The 9,427-nt window shown below is 35.3% G+C and overlaps 1 long non-coding RNA gene across 1 annotated transcript; it reads right to left on the reverse strand.

Moving 5' to 3' along the window:
* Positions 1–1,832: 1,832 nt before the first annotated feature.
* Positions 1,833–3,515, reverse strand: LOC105272598 (uncharacterized). The gene is made up of 4 exons (XR_892794.1): positions 2,951–3,515; positions 2,796–2,841; positions 2,538–2,579; positions 1,833–2,388 (listed from the first exon to the last, which is right to left on the reverse strand). It is a non-coding gene; the product is annotated as an uncharacterized lncRNA (long non-coding RNA).
* Between the last annotated feature and the right edge of the window lie 5,912 nt (positions 3,516–9,427).

The raw sequence follows: 9,427 nt of genomic DNA on the forward strand, positions 1-9,427 counted from the left end.
TTGTAATTAAGTGAACGAATGATGAAAGAACGAAGCAATTTGTCTCAAATTTTTCAAGTGACTTCAGTATTGAACAACCAATATTTGTACGAAATTTCAATGAATTCAACTTGACGGTTCTTTGCTTAAAAAATCTAAGCCAATGACAAATTCTTTTGAGGGACAATTATGCGCGCGCAATGTGAAAACGTAACAACGCCGTGTAGCAAGCACGGAGAGGAGATGGACGCGGTAGATTCAACTTTGTAAGTTTATCCTTATAAAGTTTTCATTCATGAACTATGATATAAAATTAATAATAGAATTGACCAAAAAATGTCCGTTAGAAAATCATGATTTTGGATGAATACAGTCAATTATTTGAGTATTAATTTTCTTCTAAAATCGTAATTGTTTATTTTTCAACTTTTCTTGAAAAAAATGCCCGAATGCCGTCAGCTCCACTGACATTAAAAATTACTTGTATTGATTCCATTGGGATTCCGGCTGTTGCCAATTTTTTGCAAACACTGACACCGAAATTTTGTTCAAAGGACTTTAGAGAGGATAAATTTTCTCTTTTATTTGTGTCATAAATATAGGCATCAATTTTCTCTGTCTAAGCAATACATGATTTTTGTCGAATATCGTGAGTTATTTTTAATTCTCTTAATATTGTCGTATACAGAGAATTCGCCAGGCACCCCAAACCACATTACCCGTTCTTTTTCTCGTCCGTGATTTTCTGTATAAGTGGCAGTGTATCCACAAATCCGTGAATTAGACTAGAAAATTCATCTTCTAACTGGTTTTTGATAATAGCTCGGTATAATCGTGGACCATCAAAACTTAAGTTGTGAGCTGAAAGAATAACTTTCTTTTCAAATGTCGCAATCCACTCGATAAAATTTTGCAAAGCTACATCCATCGGGAATGAGAGTACTAATTGACCACGTAGTAGAAGTTGTCTACTCCAGTGGATGAGACCGTTGACAGTTAGTTAACTTAGTTAGTTGACTTGTAGCTCCCGGCTAAATCTCCTGTTTGGGATTTATATAGATGTCAGAGGTCCTTTTTCCACATTTAGCTGCAATTTGAAGAATATCACAGTCACCACAGAAACTGGAAGTCTCTAGATCGAAGAAGACAATTGGTAAATTGGGGTCATCTACATCACTGCCTTCAGCTTCTTCTTCAAGTTCAGGCACTGCTGATTGAGTCAACGGACCACAACCACTTCGATATGTTAAGCCTTCATTATTTTCTCGATAATGTCGTATAAATTAGCGCAGTCTTTTCGTTTTCCATCTTTTGGCTTTATATTTCTGAGTGTCAAACTTCGAACTTTGACGTATTAATAGAGGACCTGACTTGGCTGTATGGTGTTGATGATGCTTTCCTGGTAATAACTGAATTTTCTCATTAATATATTCGGTGTACGTTTCTCCAAATTTTTTAGGGTAAACTGAGCAAGCAAGCCAAAAATCCATTTATGCACTTGTTCCATAACGGCGATGTGTTGGAGCTTTACTTGCTATTGTTGCATTCACAATTCCATTACGACTACTAGAGGCACCTGAGGAACATTTTACCGCATTATCTGCTAACTTATTAAATACAGCAGATAAATCTTCTAGTAATTTCGAATTTTAGAATTTTCCTGGCATGTTAGAGTGGTCATAATTCTCTTTGTCTTGAATGTAACGACATTCTCCACAAAGACTATGATCATTGAAGGCGTGGTGAGGGATATTCCTGATCCATATTGCCATTGCAGAGCTATTTCCTTTACTTTGTGTCATGGCGCAATAGAAACACTGATGCAGATAAGCAATACCGTCTTTTGTGAACTCTTGTTTTTTTTCTCCATACCATAAAGGTGTTTTTGTACTCCGCCGGCAGCGTGATTTTTATCCGACTGCTTTAGTATTCGATCCGAACTGGCATTACGACAAGCCGTGATGGTGGAGCTGTCATCATCGCCAATAAGTACTCCGACCTCGTCATTCTGTGTTTTAAAAATTTGTTTTTCCATGACTAATTTTGTACCAACCTCAGGCTCCATGGTTTTTGCGTACCCATGAGAAATACAACGACAATTAGGGTTAGGGGGACTAGGATTAGTGCTGTCACATTTTTGCATTTGAGATGAAATGATGCATGATCCAAAACTTATCCACTGCAATGATCAATGATTGCCCCAAACCCATTTAAACCGTCATAACTACGGCCAGCACCCCTGATGTTCCAAGCCATATCATAAGAAACCATTACACGGATTACATCATTAAAGGATATCTTATTCATTAATTCTTCTGGCTGTTCATCTGCCATTGATTTATCGCAATTGTGACTAGATGAAATGGGCATCGTTTCGGCGTAATGAAGCCACTTTGGAATTCTTGAGGCCTGTATTTTTTTTTAATTAAAAAAAAGAGAAAGAACGTCATTTGTCAGTGGTACAATTTTGTATTAAAATGAATTTATTGATTTACAATTACCGAAAAAGTGTAAAATTTTTTTTTTATCAAAAATAAAATTATTTATACTAAACTTACTATTGAAAACTGTAGAAGGGTTGTTGAATGTTCTCTCTCCAACTAAAAATAAATTCATTATGAAAATGGATAGGATTAATGAGACGATTGATGATATATAAAAAAATTCGATTAAAAAAAAATGAATTGGGAACTATCATTCTCATTGTATGTGTTTCCGACGTCTGAAAATTTAGGAGTAAGATAAGGGAGTATCAATAACTGAGTCTAAAAAATTTCAAGCAAATCGGGGGTGAGGCCCTTACTATACACATTTACCAAAATTTATTCACTTGAGACCATCCTAGGCCACGGCGAAGTGCTCCTGAAAATTATAAAACCATTGTTATTTTCGAAATATAGTTGATAACTCAATTTTAAATGTTACTAAAAGTTCATGATTTATTCTTATTATTTATGAATTTTATGATTACCTAACACACTTTTTCAATGGACGTCAAAACGTTCGGTGCGTTTGTTTTTCATCCAATGCTCTCTATTTGTCCTCACTTTATTCACTAGAAGACATTTATGACACCTGATTTTCAAAACAGATCCCAGCCCTTTACGGTGTTCATTTTCCAGAAACTGGAATGCCAAAATTTCTTTGCATAACGTACACCACATCTGCTCACCCAAAAATTTCAGTTCGACAATTCATCGACCATCCATGAGCTCTTTCCCCGGTTACTCGTACTTGGCTGGTCCCAATTTGTAAGTGACGTCTCGTGTGAATTTTCTTTTTCATGTGACTCTAGATCACTGATTTTATTGATTTCCCCCAATATTTCTGTTGACATTTTCTCCCCCGTTCTGATTTTGTTTGCAGGTTATTTTTTTTTTCTTCTGGATCTTGCAAGTTGTGAACTTCAGCTTCAGCTAAATTTCCAGCAGTTGTATTTTCACTTAGTTTTCTCTTCAAACCTCGCTTTTGTCGACTGAAACGTAAATTTATTTCTTTTTACGCTGGCCACTTTCCTTTCCACCGAAACATTTTGCGAAATTTGCGCTGTAATCTAGAAATTAATAGAAAAAAAATGAAGTGGCTGCGCACTAACAAATAAATTTTTAGTTTTGTTTACTGACCTCAAATACAGGTTACAATACCGCACAGGTTCGAGTTCAATAGCATCAACTTAGGAATTCAAAAAATGGATGGTTTCATCGCCTTTAAACAATATTTACTTTTGCTGAAAAAAAATACAAAAAAATGTTCGCGGGGCTTTAACAATTATAAGACCGTATTATAATCATTTTAATAATTACTCGACACGATTATATAGTGTAAATATCGAATTTATACTATTTTTTTTTGAAGTTGGATACCTGTTATAGAACAATAGGTTTCTCCCGTCCCTCACCACCCCTTGCGATCAGGGGAGAACATCCCTAAACATGAATTCACAAGTTTTATATTTACTTATCGGCAATCGCCAGACGTGCTGGCGCGTTGGGGACTCTAAATCAGGGCCCGGCAACCTGGGCTCATTTGGCTCACGCGGCTCCCGAGGTTCGTTAGTGAGAGTTAGGAGAGAGGCCTCATCCACTTAATGAAACTACCTGCTCTAAAGTTTATTTCCCTTGTAATGTCCAGATTATTTTAACAGTTCCGCGATATCATTAAATTAAATTTAAAAAAGTCAAGTCAATGAACCACCGCCACAAAAATTGGGCAATTCACCAAAACCCGCCACTGACCTCAGGGGAATGTGCAACGCTGCATTCCACAAAGGCCAGCACCACAAAAAATTTAACAACTTGCAATTTTTCTAGCAACTAAAGCCAAGTTAATGAACCCGGAATCAGAGAGGTGGAAATCACGCCACCCATCCCACTCTTAACAATTTCCCAATTTTTGAAAGGACAAATAACGGTACATCCCAAAAAATTAACCAGTCTGAAAAATCCCGCTCATGAAAGAGCTACAACTTCCTGGCGGAAAAAATTATTGGAATCGGTCCGACTTTGACTAAGTGGTTCGAAGTTAATCTTTAATTAAATATCCGGAGTGTTCCTGAATGATATTGGGGAGCATAAATTAGCAACTCTTCGGGGATACTGAATTCTTAAAGCGAAAGTAAATAATCTCTTGCAGATCAAGGGGTGGAATCACCCTAAGAATTCACAATTTAAGAAATAAGAACCAACCGCAGTGAGTAAAAATCCATAGTAAACCCATCAATGATTGCAAGGGTTCCTTAAATTCTAACTATTTCTCTCAACCAATGTAAATTCAATTATTAATTCTAATAAAACCGTAAAGTGATACGATCCAATATCTCTTATTTTTCATTCAACCAGTTTAATTTGAAAATCACCAACGGTTAGAACTAAAGAAAATCCAGCGTCGTCCAAATAAATTAACCATAAAATTGCAGCTTATTGAACAAAAATCAATGTCCTTCGACGCAAAAATTCTCTGGACATACCAATCTATAATATTTTTCTCTCCTTGAGCCCTGGTTCGACCGATACCGGCAGAGGGCCACCGAGCGATCGAGCGGGAATTTTAATGTTCCATCGATTAGAAATATAAATGTGATTTTTTTTATTCGGAGTAAGCAGCAATATGAGCCAAAATTATTTTTTCTACGCTTTCATGATGAGGAATCACCCTTGACAATTATTTCATCTCCAGACCATACTTGCAGCAATGGAATACATGAAATAAAATAATTGTCTATTCCTGAGGTGGAGCAATAACTGCACCCAATAATATGAAGCACACAATTCGTCCATAAATAGTGGTGTAAGTAACCCATTTGGGTGAGAGAATTATCCCGGAAATAGGTATGGTCGTTTTTCTTTTGTTGAAATTTCTTTACTTTTTTTTCCTTGTGGAAAGGAAAAGAAAGAAGAAGCCCTTGGAGACCAAACTGGATAAACTTTAATCAGGCGCCAGTACGTGTTCTAATCAAAATGTACGAATACTAATTCAAAGAAATGAATAACTGCAACAGTAACCGGCAGCTCAGTGTCAACCGCGGAGGTGGCTGGGTTAAAAATCCTGTGCCAAGAAACAACTCTGAAATGATTGGGTTCCACTAAATAAACCAATGTTTAAGGCTATTTATTCCTTCTCAAATTTTGATAAAGACGATAACCTTGGGTCCGAAACTGAATTAGATAATTCAATGAATTCGTTAGAATTCTATTTCATATTTTTTAAGTTTGATGAATTCGATATAATAAAAAAATCCCTATTCACTTCGTTAACAGATTAAATAAATAAGCGAAATTATAAAGAAATAGCCGAATGTTAAATTAAGTCACGAAATCAAATTCTCGGATTCATTGAAAATAAATATTTTAAGAAATGATTAAGTCAAAAAAAAACAAATAACCAACAATCTGAGACAAGCGATCAAGATACGCGATAGCGTATCTGCCAAGTTGACGTCACAGGCAGAGAGCTGTCGTGTATTGTATTGCAGCTAACAACTCGCCCCTAACCCCTGAAAAAAACTTCAATTGCTTTTTTCCCCTTTAAACGCACGCTGTTTTGCAAAAGTATCCTTAGATACATTATATAACTCGCGGTTGATCTTTCTGATGAGATTTTTACTTTTTTCACTTATTACATTATTACAAAAATAACTCCATAGCAACGGAGACGAATGCACTGTTTCAAGAGTTTTATTTCGAGAGCGTTACTATTCCCTAGCGCTGTTTGTGTTACGTCCTCCCTAAGTAACTAGGAGAACTGTGGCGCCAGGTGAGTTATTTTAGCGCCAATGTTTGAGTGTGGGCTCGTTAGCCACTAAACCTCTAATGAGGACTCCATCGAAGTTGGTGAATGACAGGTTCAAGGTAATTTAATTATTCGATGATTCAAATAATAAAAATAAATCCACACAAGTGCTTAAGAGAGCACATCAACACTTTTATTCAGACTTGATTAACTTCAGCCCTTAACTACACTTTAAACTTAATCACTTAATTCAACTGTTTGAAAAGAGAAACTGCAAGCAGAAGGCTTGTGGAAGAAGAACTGAACTTAAACTTAATTTTACTTCTAAGGGTTGGGTCCACCAACCCCCGTCACTTGTTCTAAGTTGCGCACGCAAAAACAGGCCCCATCCAGAAGGGAAAAGTGTACTGTACAAAGAAACCAAAAGAGGGGAACGCATGACATCGCAGGTCTCCTCTTTGTTAGGACTCTAGGTCCTCAGTCCAGCGAATACAATGAACAATGAATCTCCACACGTGCTGTGCACATGCATTGGAAAACTTTTAAGATAAACAGAAATTGATATTTTACGACCTGAGACCGTGACTTTTAAAATAAACTCGACCCTCCAAACTTGTCTATAATAAATGTGTTTACTTGACGTGGATTTGAAACTTGACATTTATGTTAAACTATTTTCTTCACACTTGAGGAGTGTTTTCTCTTCTCTTTGTCCATTGTATGCTAGAACAATCTGTTCTAACACAGAAATCAAATTGAAATCAAATTGAATTACGCAATTTGAATCTCGCGGTGATTAATGCAACACGCGCGCCCCCCGACCTCTCGAGATATCAGGACATCACATTTGCGTGGGCTGTTCTAGGGAATAAAAGTAGTAAGTTAGAAGAAATTGTCTGCGCTTACGGAATTAATCCGCACGGGTCCGTAGCGGTGGCGCATGAACTAGGATAGAGCCCGCGCTTGTAAGCCAGTGAAAGAGCGTCAAGTCATTTAATATTTGTAACTTACCCTTTAACAATTGGAATCGATTGTTAATAATTTAATGATTTGAATATAACAACCAAATTAAAAATTTTAGTTTTGTTAAAATGAATTACCTAAATAACCTAATATTTGTGAATGACTCTTTAACAATTGGAGTCGATTGTTAATAATTTAATGATTTGAATATAACAACCAAATTAAAAATTTCAGTTCAGTTAAAATTAATTACCTAAATAACCCAATATTTGGGAATTACTCTTTAACAATTAGAATCGATTGTTGATAATTTAATGATTTGAATATAACAACCAAATTAAAAATTTGAGTTCAGTTAAAATTAATTACCTAAATAACCTAATATTTGTGAATTACACTTTAACAATTGGAATCGATTGTTAATAATTTAATGATTTGAATCTAACAACCCAATTAAAAATGTTAGTTCAGTTAAAGTTAATTACCTAAATAACCTAATATTTGTGAATTACTCTTTAACAATTGGAATCGATTGTTGATAATTTACTGCTTTGAATATAACAACCAAATTAAAAATTTTAGTTCAGTTAATTTTTCAATATGTACAATTCGAACATTTCAATCATAAATTATTTAAACAGATAGTTTAATGTTTCTAAATGACCCTTTAACAATTGGAATCAATTGTTAATATTTAGTTTCAATATTGCACTTAACTTATACCTTTAAATTAAAAATTTTCAGTGCTTCAATCTTCGAGCATTTTAATCTTTAATTCATTGCCTAAATAACCTAATATTTGTGAATTACCCTTCAACAATTGGAATCGAGTGTTAATATATGAATTAAATTATTACCTCCAAATTTAAATTTTTTATGTGATATTTTTCAATAATCAACTTGAATGACTGAATAAAAACTAAAACATGAATATTTAAATTATATTTCGTTGAGGAAAATTACTATGATGAACTAACACATGTCAGAGAGGTTTAAATCAGGTACCAATACTTTTGATTGCATCATTTGTTTGGTAATTATTAACATAAAAAAAAAATCATAAGAAAATGTTGTGAGCAAATGGCGCCAAGTCGACGCTCATTTAAACACAAGATAGAAGCATGGGACAATAACTGCATGGATGAAATCACACAATTTGAGAAAAAATCATATGAATATTAAATTTAAAAAATCACAAAAAAATTTTGTGAAAAAATGGCGCGAAGTCGACATGAATATGATCGCCTCCAAGACAGAAACAAGGGACAATTACTAAATAGTTGAAATCACACAGTAGGCGAACTGATTACGATATAATCTTATTTAAAAAAAAATATGGAAATATTCCAAAATGCCAAGTTTATGCTGACAGCGTCAACTAGGACAATTTTCCGCAGTTTTAGTTCCGATTGGAAAATCGATTATTGTTGAGAAAGGCTTTTGTCATTCCGGCTGTAAGACAGTGATTTACGGCTGCGTTGCTTTGCTTCGCGTCCACGAAACGCTGACTACGGCGGTTATGACAAAAAATAGTAGGCGTCATACGGCCAAAAAAAAATTGTCAACCAATATGATTATTGCAAACTTCATCTTCGCTAGAAAAGTTTTTTTCGGCCTAATGACAAAATATACTGTTTCAAATCCCGTCCATAGGAAATTGATTCGGAAAAAAGTCAACTTGGCGCGCCTAATTTTTCCCCTTCAATTCACTGAGTATCATTACGTTGCCGGGAAAAGAGTAAAAAATTGGAAGTATATCTTAGCATTTCCCTAGCAAGTCATAAATTCGTAAGTGGATTATTGATTGAATGCATCGATTGATAATTACGTAATTACTTCAGTCGTTACGGACATCTTATCATGTATAAGCACTACATCTCATTTTAAACTATTCACTGATGATCTTCGTCCCCCACTCTTTGCTGTTGTCTAATAATGTGAGTGTGCCACCATGCGTCGCTTATGAACGCGCTATCACACTGACGGGTACCCACTCTCCTCATACCGATATGCTATTTGTCGTTCATTGGTGAATAGGTTAAGTACACGTCAGGTGTACGGAATCCCATTGTGATATAATAAGCTGAATCAACTTTCCATAGTTTTAGCGTTTTGTCAATTAGCGTGCAAACTCTAGCTTTGTCAATCATTCACTTCCTACGAAATATGTTCATTATCGAACAGCCCGGCGCGCCAAGTTGACTTTTTTCCGATTCAATTTCCTATGGACGGGGTTTGAACCAATATATTTTGTCAT

This window comes from Fopius arisanus, unplaced genomic scaffold (assembly GCF_000806365.1).
Source record: "Fopius arisanus strain USDA-PBARC FA_bdor unplaced genomic scaffold, ASM80636v1 scaffold00214, whole genome shotgun sequence".
NCBI classification, from domain to species: domain Eukaryota; kingdom Metazoa; phylum Arthropoda; class Insecta; order Hymenoptera; family Braconidae; genus Fopius; species Fopius arisanus.